Raw genomic sequence first — 12,883 nt, forward strand, 5'->3', positions numbered from 1 at the left:
AGGAAAGTGAGGCAAACAGGGTGAAGTGACTTGCCCAGGGTTGAGTAAGTAAACATCTGAGGTTGGATTTGAACTCAGGATGATGAGTTTTCCTGACTTCAGGTACGGCGCTTTATGCACTATGGAGCCACCTAGCTGCTCTTTCTTTGTATCCCTATTGTTGATCATGGCGCCAAACACATAGTAGGTATTTAACTAGTGCTTTCTGATAGACTACTGTAATTTGTTCAGCCATAGATATTATTCCCTAAATAACATTTCTTTGGTTTTAATAATAGAGAAATAAAACGAGAACTATGGCCTTCAAATGCATCTAAGTAGACCAGGAAAATGGTATTAAAATGAAAACAGTTTCTGATTTCTAAAAAATACAAGACTTGGTTTACACCCTTTAGTAACAGTTCCCTAAAGAGCAAATTTCCTCTATTGTATAGTATAAAGATCACTAGGTTTTGCATGTTGTCTCTATAATGACAATAATAACTAATATTGCTATTAACAATAATGATCGCTAGCATTTATATAACAGCTTAAGGTTTGTGAAGTGCTTTACAGATATTATCATCTTATCCTCCCAACAACCCTGGGAGATAGTTGCTATAATTTTGTCCATTTTCAGATAAGCAAACTGAGGCAAATAGAGCTTAAGTGACATCTGGTAAGGCTCTTCCTAGACAACCTTCAAGAGTTCTTTTCTTTGAACAAATCCTATGATCCTCCCCTTTGTCCACGGTCAGACAAGTAACAAGTGTTACAACAGAAAACTCAGGTCTTTTAATCCAAAGTCCAGTTAACTTTCCATTATGGCACGCTCCCATGAACTGCTCTAATCACACCCCCTGAGAGCATTAAATAAATACAAATGTGAAAAAAGTGGGATAAAGCACAGCAAATGATCAACATTTAACCTAGGAGGAAAAGGCAGGAAAGAAATAATGTGATAATGGTCTAGTCTTGCCTTACTGGTGATGTGCTGTTTCTCAGTGTCTTCCTATAGAAAGAACGTTGCCACAATGTGATCACAGCATATTTCTAGTGACTATTTGTAGTATTGCAGGGTGACATTTTTGATGATCAACAGAAATGAGGAGAGAGGCACTCAGATAAAGCAGTCAAAACTAGGTTATATGTAAAGAGAAAATGATGCCTGCTGCAGGGATATTTCCCAGGGCAGACGATAATTTCCACAAGAAATGCCAGAAAAACAGAAGGGGCACTGTTGAGAAAACTGCAAAGTTATATGGAAGCATAAGCCATTTTTTATTTCCTCCTTTTGAAATACAAATATATTATGTAGAGGGACAAAACATCAATGTGATAGAGAAGCATCATGAGAAATGCCAAGTATGAGAGATGCCAAGCTTGTGGAGCTACCAAGGATGGCAGTATTTCAGGTGTGCACCAAAATACTATATGGCACACATGAAAGGACTTTGGAACCACAAAGGGAGAGGAATAAGCCAATGAAGGTTCATAGAGAAGAGGGAATAAATTCAGATTTGTCTTACTTCAATTGGCTCCTGAAATAGTTAAAATGTGTCTTGCCCTCAGGAAGACCTGAGTACAAATCCTGACTCAGATATTTACCAGTTGTGTAAGATTGGTTATGTGTCTTAACCTTTCTCATCTGTAAAATATGGATGATAATAATATAATAATATCTGTCTCTTAGTGTTGTGAAGATCAAATGAGGTAATACATACAAAGTGGTTTGTAAAATTCAATACACAATAGAAATGTTATTATCATCATCGTTGTTAATTTCATTTGCCTGGTAGGATCTCCTTACTTCTCTGCTCATACTGTGCCCCCAAATGGACACCTTACTCATCTTTTAAAGAAAGCTTAATTAAAAGACTTCCAGCTACTAAAAAAAAATGATCTCTTCTCAACACCCAAATTCATTAATTTCTCTTTATTTATTGATTTCTTACTTGGGGATGCCAAATATGTCAAATATTCTCCATATTAAAATAAACAGTAATAACAGTAACAAAAATCCCAAACCCTTGACTACAACCTACTAATCCTTTTTAGAAATTCTTACTCTTATCCTCTCCTTAACTAAACTTGAAAGAGCAATCTATCCTCAATACCTCCCCTTCTCCTCTCGCTCTCTTTTAAACCCTCAGCAATCTGGTACTTCATTATTCAAAGGAAGTTACTTCTGAAGTTAGCAATGACCCCTTAATTACCAAAATATTCTCCTTGATCTTCCAGCAGCATCTGACGTTGGTGACCATATTTTCCCTCTACATACTATCTGCTCTCAGGGTCTCAGTGACACGACTTTCTTGGCTCTTCCAATTGTCCAAATGCCCCCCCTTATAACTATATATATAATTATACATATATATAACTATATAATTATATATATATAGCTATATACATAAAATTATGTATATAATTTCTATATCTTTATCTTTGGCATGACTAGTAATTTTGTGTGTATCCCAGATTCTTTCTTGGGGCCTTTATTTCTCTGTGTTATTCTCTCACTTGACTATCTCATCAGCTCCCATGGGTGCAGTTACATCTATGCACATAATTCCTTAGACCTCTATATTTTACTCTCACCTTTCCTGAGCTCTAGTCTCATTATCACTAACATGCCTATTGTACCTTTCAAACTGGATGTTCTGGTTCTGTGGGCTGAACAAACTCAGCATGTCAAAATGAAACCAATTCTTTTTCTTGCTTTTCCAAAAGCTCTATTATTGTTTTGTTTAACAAAGACCTGCACAACTTGGCAGTAGGTAGGGGTCAAAATTAAATTAAAGTAGGTTGAACTTCTTCTGGTCACAGATAGGTTTTTAGAGACAGACTGATGGTGGTGGGTTGCCTTGAGTCAAGTGACAAACAGGAGAGAGTGTGAAGTAGCAACCCACCCACCAAGTGTCATGGCTGCACAATAGTGACTAACGGAAGACAGGTTGAGCGGGGCATGGACAAAGCACTTGTTATATCATTACTTTCTTTTACATCCTCTACATTTTTTCACAGACTTTGGTGGACCACAGGCCTTATGTAGTGCAGGCCTGGTTTAACACCATCCTTCTAGTCACTCAGACTTGTAACACTGATATCAGCCTTGACTCTTCAGTCTCTGTCTCCACATTCACAGTCTGTTGCCAAATGTTGGTTTTTTTTTAAAATAAAGTTTTATTTATGATTTTGTTTTTATATTGCAAGCATACGGATGACATCTTCCTTGTTTTTGTTAACACAAAAAAACTGCTGGGAGTATCTTTGTCCATAAATGGTTTCTTCCTCTTTTTTTTTATTCTCTTTTGCATATAGGTTCACACTGTGTTCGTCCTTTGTTGCCAAAGAAGACCATGCCATCAGAGTAATGATGACATGACTTGCACTTGACTTTGTTTTGAGTGAGGGAGGGCTGTGCAGGTCACCAGCCTCACTTGTCCTCCAGAGCCATCTGAATCCAGTGAGGAGATATTCATCAGCATGACTGGAGATGACCCAGGATGAGGCAATTGGGGTTAAATGACTTGCCCAAGGTCACACAGCTAGTGAGTGTCAAGTGTGTGAGGTGAGATTTGAACTCAGGTCCTCCTGACTCCTGCGCTGGTACTCTGTCCACTGTACCACCTAACTGCCCTGGTTCACACTGATATACCTAAGTGAAAAGATATACATACTGTTAAGTAGTTTTCTGTGACTTATTCCAAATTTTTTTCAAGCAGCATACCCATTCTCAGGTCCACCATCAAGATCAACGGGTCTATTTCTCCCATAGCTTTTCCAATCTTTACTGTTTTATTTTTTTCATCTTTGCCATGCTGATGAGTAAGTATAAGATATATTCTCAGAATTATTTTAATTTGCATTTCTCTAATTAGTAGAGATTGGGAGCAATTTTTTTTCATATGTTTGATGATAGCATGAGTTTCTTCCCTTGAAAATTGTTTGTTCATATCCTTAATACATTAATCAGTTGGGCCATGATACTTTTTTCTTATAAATTTGAAGCAAGGACCTATATATCTTAGAAATGATACCTTTATTTTTTTTTATTATTTTTTAATGTTTAACAATCACTGCCATACAATTGAGATTTTATCCCCCCCACACCTACCCCCCACTACACCCCTCCCTCCCCACGACTGCATACAATTCTGTATAGGTTCTACATATACTTTCCTATTGAGTATATTTTCACTATAGTCATGCTATGTAGTCAGACTAAAATAAATGAAAGAAATCATATAACAAATCAAAACATGATACACAAACACATACACATACACAAACACGATCTGCTACATTTTGTGAATGACTTCCATATTTCTTTCTCTGAGCGTGGAAGGCATTTTGCCTTGAGAACCACCTTTGGGATTTTTTTTTTTTTATAAGAAGTTCTTGCGTTATTACAAAATTCCAAGTCTACCAGAAAAAACTCTCGCACACTGTGGTCGTTGCTGTGCACAAAGTTCTCCTGGTTCTGCTCCTTTCACTCAGCATCAGGTCATATAAGTCCTTCCAGGCCTCTCTGAAGTCTTCTTGTTCATCATTTCTTATGGCACAATAGTACTCCATTACATTCATATACCATAATTTATTCAGCCATTCCCCAATTGATGGACATCCCCTTGACTTCCAGTTTTTGGCAACTACATAGAGTGCTGCTATAAATATTTTTGTACATGTGGGACCCTTTCCCATTTTTATGATCTCTTGGGGATATAGTCCTAGTAGCGATATTGCTGGGTCAAAGGGTATGCACATTTTTGTAGCCCTTTGGGCATAGTTCCAAATTGCTCTTCAGAATGGTTGGATGCGTTCGCAGCTCCACCAACAATGAGTTAGTGTTCCAACTTTCCCACATCCTCTCCAGCATTTATCATTTTCTTGTTCTGTCATGTTTGCCAATCTTATAGGTGTGATGTGGTACCTCAGAGTTGTTTTGATTTGCATCTCTCTAATCAATAGTGATTTAGAGCATTTTTTCATATGATTATAGATAGCTTTAATTTCTTCCTCTGAAAATTGCCTGTTCATATCCTTTGACCATTTATCAATTGGGGAATGACTTGTATGATTATACATTTGGGTCAGTTCTCTATATATTCTAGAAATGAGGCCTTTATCCCCGAGCTTAGCTGTAAAAATTCTTTCCCAATTTACTACATCCCTCTGGATTTTGGTTGCATTGGGTTTGGTTGTGCAAAAACTTCTCAGTTTAATGTAATCAAAGTTATCCATTTTGCATTTCATAATGCTTTCTATCTCTCCTTTAGTAAAGAATTCTTCCCTTCTCCATAGATCTGATAAATACACTATTCCTTGCTTCTCCAGTTTATTCATGGGAAATGATACCTTTATTAAAGAAACTTGCTGCAATCTTCCCCTGCTCCCAGTTTCCCTTTTAAACTTAGCTTTATTAGATTTGTTTATGCAAAAACTTTTTTTCTAATCAAAATTATCCTTTTTATCTTCAGTTATCCTTTATATTCCATGTCTGGTTATGAACTTTTCTCCTATCCATATATCTGATAGCTACTCCCTACCCCAAATTTCTTTAATTTGTGTTGTGACCTTTTTAAAAAATAAGCCTTTATCCATTTAGAGCTTATCTTTGTATAAGGTGTGAGGTGTTGGTCTAAAACTAATATTTTTTGAAGTTTCTATCCAATTTTACCAGCATTTTTTTTTTTGTCAAAGAGCAAGTCTTTCCTTGAATACCTATGGTCATCATATTTATCAAAATCTAGAGTATAGACATTTAATATATATATCTAATCTATCACACTGATGAATCTATTTTTAAAAAACTTTTACATACTTTTTACTGTCTTTCTCGCTACTTTCTCACTCCATAATAGAGGCCACCATTTGACACAGATTTATAAATACATGTAAAACCATATTATGCTTACTTCTATTTACCAGTTCTTTCTTTGGAGGTGAGTAATATCTTCCTTTATAGGTCCTTTCTATTTGAGTTGAGTATTTATAATGCTCAGAATAACTTGGTCATTCATAATTATTTTTTGAACAATGTTGCCATTACTGTGTACAATGTTATTGTGGTTCTGTTCTTTTCATTATTTCATGTTACATCTTTCCATGTTTTTCTAAAATCAACCAGCTCATCATTTCTGACAACACAGTAGTGTTCCATTATAATCATACACCACAACTTGTTTAGTCATTCCCCAGTTGTTGGGCATCCCCTCAATTTCCAGTTCTTTGCCACGACAGAGAGCTGCTATAAATATTTTAAAACACTTAGGTTTGTTTTTTTTAAACTTTTTCCCTGATCATATTGGGGAACAGATCTAATAGTGGTATTGTGGGACCGAAGGGTATAAAACACTTTTATATGGGCATAATTCCAGATTGCTCTCCAGAATGGTTGTATCAGTTCATAGTTCCACCAACAGTGAATTAGAAATGTCCAGTTTTTTCCACATCCCTTCCAACATTTGTCTCTTTCCCCTTATATCTTTTTAACCAATCTGATAGGTGTAAGATGATTTCTCAGTTGTTTTAATTTGCATTCTTTAATCAATAATGATTTAGAGCATTTCTTCATATGACTATATATAGTTTTGATTCCTCTGTCAAAAAACTGCCTGTTCATATGCTTTGACCATTTATCAATTGAGTAATGACTCATATTCTTATAAATTTAAGAGTTCTCAACATATTTAAGATGAGACCTTTATTCAAGAAATTGTCTATAACATGCCCCCCTTCAATTTTTCTACTTTCCTTATAATTTTGCCTATATTAGCTTTATTTGTACAACACTTTTTAATTTAATGTAATCAAAATGATCTATTTCAAATCTCACAATGCTCTCTATCTTTTGTTTATTCCTAAGTTCTACTATCCATAAGTCTAATAGGTAATGTGTTTTATGTTTTTCTAACTTTCTTTTGATATCTAGTTTTCCCAACTTTTAATCAAATAGTGTATTATTTTAATAGCATAAATCTTTAAATTTGTTGAACACAAAGTTGTTATAATCATTTACTACTGTGAACTCTATGTCTACTCTGTCCTGTTGATCAACTTTCCTTTTTCTTAGCCAGTACCAGATAGTTTTGATAACTGCCTTATAATAAAGTTTAAGATCTAGTACTGCTAAATCTCCTGCTTTTACCTTTTTTTCATTAACTTCTTTGATATTCTTGACCTTTTGTTCTTCAAAATGAGTTCCATTATTATTTTTTTCTAGCTCAATAACATATTTTTGGTAATTTACCTAGGATGGCATTGAATAAGTAGATCGATTCAGGCTACAATTGTCATTTTTATTATGTTAGCTCTGCCTACCCATGAGCAATTAATATTTCATCATTTATTTAAATCTGATCTTATTTGTATGAAAAGTATTTTATAATTATGCTCATGTGGTTCCTGAGCTAGTCTTGGCAGGTATACTCCCAGTTATTTTAAATTATCTCTGGCTCTCTCTTCTTGCAGTGTTTTGTTGGTGATACATGAAAATGTTGATGGTTTATGTAGGTTTATGTTATCTCCTGGTCCTCTACTAAAATTATTGTTTCAACTAACTTTTTAGTTGAATCTCTAGGATTTTCCAAGAATATCATCATATCATCTACAAAAAAAGATAGGTTTTATTACCTCATTTTCCGTTTTGATTCCTTCAATATCTAATTCTGAGAGGGGAAGGTTGAAATCCCCTACTATTATAGTTTACTATCTCTTTCCACCTGTAACTAATTTAGCATTTCCTTCAAAATATTGGATGCTATACATTTGGTTTAGTATTGTTAATACTTCATTATCTATGGCAGCTTTTATCATAATGTAGTTTCCTGTTTATTTTTTTAATGAGATCTGTTTTAACTGTGACCTTGAGACATGATTGCTATCTTTTTTTTTTTTTGCATCAGCTGAAGTGCAGTAAGTTATATTCTAGCCTTTTTAAGTTTTGCTCTATTTGTATCTCTCATTTAAAATGGGTATTGTGTACAAGACATATTTTCAGATTCTAGTTTTTAATCCATTTTGCCATCTGTTTCTGTTTTATGGGTGAATTTATCCCATTCACATTCAAAGTTGTAGTTACTAATTATACACATTTTCCTCCATTCTATTTTTTCATTGCTGTTTTTCCTTCTCCCCCTCTTTTTTTACGTGGTCTTTCCTTAAATATCTAATTGACTTTTAACCACTGCCTTCCTACTCTGAAACTTTTCTGAGAATCCCTCTCATCCTCTCCTTTTAAGAATCCCTCTGTTATCTTCTTTTTTATCTCCTCATTTCTTAATCTGTAAACCCTTCTAAAAGTCCCTTCCTTTTCCTTATCACTTCACTCTTCTATTTCTCTGCAAGCTAAGAAGATTTTTATACCATCCTAGATGTACATGCTATTCCCTCTTTAACCCAGTTCTGTTGAGAATAAGGTTCTAGCACTACCAGCCCTCCAGCCCCTCCTGCCTCCATTGTAATAGTTCTTTGATTCACACTTAATTTGTATGAGATAATTGCTCCATTTTACCTCTCTCTATCCACTTTTATTTTTCAGGGTCATTCCATCATACTCAACTCAACCACAAGTCTTCTATTTGTGTGTGTTCTTTAAAAACTACCCAAATAACATTCTTAAGAGTTACAGAAAACATTTTTTCCACATAAGAAATAAATATTTTTGACCTTATTAAATCCTTTATAATTGATCTTTAATATTTACCTTCTTATGTTTCTTCTCAATCTAGTAGGCCAAACTTTCCATTTATTTCTGATATGTTCTTCATGAATACCCAAAAGTCCTTTAGATCATTAAAAGTGTACTTTTTTCCATTTGGGATTATACTCAGTTTTGCTTGGTAATTTTTTCTTTGTTTCACTCCAGTTACTTTGCTCTTTGGAATATAGTGTTACATGCCCTTTGGTCTTTTAATGTAGAAGCTATTAAATTTTGTATTATCCTGACTATAGCTCCATAGCATTTATTTTTTTTTCTTTTCCTAGTTGCTTGTAATATTTTTCCTTCACCTGGGAGCTTTGAAACTTAGCTATGATACTCCTGTGAGTTTTCATTTAGGGATCTCTTTTGGGTGGTCATTGGTGGTTTTTTCTTTTTCTATTTTATCATTTCATTCTAAAACTTCAGGGAAATTTTCCTTAATAATGTCTTGAAGTATGGTGTCTAGACTCTTCTATTTTCTTTCATGACTTTCAGGTCAATTCTTACATAGTCTCTCTTCAATTTGTTCTCCAGGTTAGTTGTTTTTTTCTAATGAGATGTTTCCCATTCTCTTCTATTTTTTTCATTCTTTTGTTTTGTTTTACTATTTCTTGGTGCCTTGTAAGGTCATTAGTTTTCCTTTTACCCAAATCTAATTTTTAAGGAGTTATTTTCTTCCATTAGTTTTTGGATCTTTCTTTCTTTTTTATAGCAATAAGTTGACTTTCTTTTCTAATTTTCTCCATTTTCTTAAATTTTATTTTTTTCCTAATTTTTTTCTCAACCTCTCAATTGATTTTTAAGCTTTTCAAAATTTTTTTGGGCTTGTGATCATTTTGCTTTTTTCTTTTAGACAGAAGTAGCCCTTTGCTTCACTGTCTTCTGAGTTTGTACTCAGATCTTCTCTATCACCCTCATAACTGTCTAAGGTTGGGTTGTTTCTTTTTTGCTTATTTTTCTAGTGGCTTATTTCTTTTCTGTTATATTTGTTTTGAAGTCAGCCTCTAGTCCTGAGATGTGTGGGATATTATCCTCAGCTTCAGCTTTTTTGTGGTGCTGTTTTCTAAGCCCTATTTAGGGACCTGACATCAGGTTCTCCTTTCTGCCCCTGAGCCATGACCAGGGCCCCCAGAAATGCTGTTGCTGCACACTCTTTTTCTCACTGTGATGTCTTCTGCAGTTATCCACTCTGTCCTGGAATCAAAACAAGGGAATCTGTTTTCCTGTGAGTACCCATAGTCAGCAGAGTCCCTGACCCTCCGCTACCATTCTGATAGCACATGCTCCTTCCTCCTTGTTCACAGCTAGGGACCAAGTCTGGTCAACATACCTGGGCCTGGTGTTCAACACTTGCAGAGAACCCAGCCATCTTTCCCTGATCATCTGTCTGACCCCCACACTGTCCCTGAGGTGAAAGTTCCTGAAGCTGAGGCTGCTACTTTACACAGCTGTCCCAAGGGCTTGTTGTTTGCTGATTCATAGTTATCTGCCTGGAGGTATTTGCATTTCCATCAGGCCAAACTACCACCTCAGGAGGTCAGGTCTTTGCTAACACTCTCCTAAATTGTTTTAGGCAGAAGGAGGGTGTTACCCCATCTTTAAATTATTTCTGTGACTCTAAGTTCACTTTGAGGCATTATTTTATATTATTTGTAGGGGAATTTAAGAGATCCAGGTAATTTCCTGCCTTATTCCACGATCTTCTAAATCTACCTATTTTGTTTTTTAACTAACACAAAATTGTTTTGATCTTACTGCTTTGTAGTATAGTTTGCTGTCTGGCATTGTTGGTTTTTGTTCTGATATCTTTTTATTTTTCTCTTCAAATTCTTGACATTTATTTGTTTTTGCTCCTTATGAACTCCATTATTTTTCTAGTTCTCCAAAGTAATCCTTTAGAAGCTTGATTGCTATACCACTGAATCAGGAAATTAATTTAGGTAGAATTGCCATTTTATCATATTGATTCATCCTGCTCCTAAGCAATTAATATTTTTCTATTTATTTATGTCTATTTCTGTAAAATTAATAGTTGTATTTATATAGCTCTCTGTATCTGGGAAGGTAGACTTTTTTGAGTATTTTTATGCAGTCTGGAGTAATTCAAAATAGAATTTCTCTTTCAATCTCTGCTCACTGGTTTTATTAGATTTATATAGAAATGCTGGTGATTTTTTATGTTCACAGTATCTCTCTGATACAGCTTTTTCTCATGTAGTAAGTCTCACATTTTACTGAGACTGTTGTAATAATATCCTTAATAGCCAAATACATGGGCAGTTAAGTGGCACAGGGGATAGAGTGTCAGACCTGGAGTTCAAATCTGGCATCAAATGCTACCTATGTGGCTCGGTGCAAGTCACAGCCTCAGTTTTCTAATCTCTAAAATAAGATGAGAAGGAAATGTCAAACCTCTCCAGTATCTTTGCCAGGAAAATCCTAGAATGGGTCATGAAGAGTTGGACACAACTGAAAATGACTGAACAACAACCACCACCTACCTGCCTTGTCTCTCCCTATTCTAATCCATCTCCATAAAGTTGAAGTATTTTTCCTGGGATGCAGGTCTGACCCTAAACTTCACTGGTTCTTTTTCACCTCTAGTATCAAATATAAATTCTGTTGCACATTTAAGTACCTAACAACCTGGCTTCTTCCTTTCTTCTCATTCTTCTTACACACATTACTCTCCTTCATGCATCTACATGCTCTACAATCTTGTAACATGTATCTGCTTCCTCTCCCTCACATCACATGTTCCATTTCCCATCTCCATGCCTTTGTACCAGGTTATCTCTATACCTGAAACACTCCTTCTCCTCTCCATCTCTCAGAATCCCTGGCTTCTTTCAAGCTGAAGTGAGCAGAGCTTGGTGGGTGGTACTTTAAATAGAGGTGGCTTGAAAGAACTCACCAGAGGAGGAGGTCACAGGGATAGAAAGAAGCCTTGCCAGAGTGAGAAGACTGCTGGTTGGAGGGAGGTAGAGTATCCTGGGGTCAAACTTTCCACCTCCATGCTCAACTACTGCAATCTCCTCCTCTCATTGATCAATTCATTCCCTGAACCTTTTAAGACAGCACCCATGCTAGCTCACTGTGCTCACTTCTAAATAGGCTCACCCCTTAACTAAGGCTCAAATGCCATTTCCTAGTCTTTCAACTTCTTATATTGTCCCCTCTAAGGTTATCTTGTGTCTAGTTGTTCAGTCATTTTTCAATCATGTCTAACTCTTTGTAATCCCATTTGGAGTTTTCTTTGCAAAGATGTTGGAAGGATTTGCCATTTCCTTCTCTAGCTCATTTTACAGATGAGGAAACTGAGGCAAGCAGGGTTACGTGATTTGCCCCAGGGTCCCACAGCTCGTAAGTATGTGAGGCCATATTTGAACTTGGGAAGATGAATCTTTCTGATTCTAACTCTACCACTTTACCCACTGTGCCACCTTACAGCCCCCATCCTGTCTCTACTTTGTCTGTCTATCTATGTGAATATACTTACTGTACATATTTTCCCTTATTATGACATAAAATCCTTGAGGATAGGGGCTATTTTCAATTTGTCCTTTTATTCCCAGCATTTAGCTTAGTGCCTGGAACATTGTTGCTAAATCATTCAGTCCTGTCTGAGTCATCATGACCCCACGGACCATAGCACACTAACGTTGTTCCTGGGAATTCCTTGACAAAGATCCTGGAGTGGTTTGCTATTTCCTTCTCTAGTATCTGGCACGTAGTAAGCACCAAATAAATTCTCCTTGATTGGATGTGAATGGAGCATGCTGGCTCCTTTTGTCATTACTCAACTACTATTCTATAAAGTCTATGACATTCTGTGATTTGCAACCATATACATCATTAGATACAGAATCTCTGTAGAGAGATTCAGAGCCAGGTAGGTGGGAGAGTGACTAGAGTACAGGACCTGGAGTAAGGAAGATCTGAGTTCAAATATGACTCAGATGCTTTCTACTGTGTAATCCTGGGCATGTCACTCAACCTCTGTTTGCATCAGTTTACTCAACTGTAAAATTGTGATGATAATAATAGCACCTCCCTCACAGGTATTGTGTATAGCAAATGAGATATTAATAAAGTGATTAACACAGTGACTGTCACATAGTAGGTGCTTAATAAATGCTTATTTCCTTCCCCTCCCTTATCTCTATTTCTTTATCAGATAGACTTATAGTGGTATCACGG

This window comes from Notamacropus eugenii, chromosome 6, assembly GCF_028372415.1.
Source record: "Notamacropus eugenii isolate mMacEug1 chromosome 6, mMacEug1.pri_v2, whole genome shotgun sequence".
Classification (NCBI taxonomy): domain Eukaryota; kingdom Metazoa; phylum Chordata; class Mammalia; order Diprotodontia; family Macropodidae; genus Notamacropus; species Notamacropus eugenii.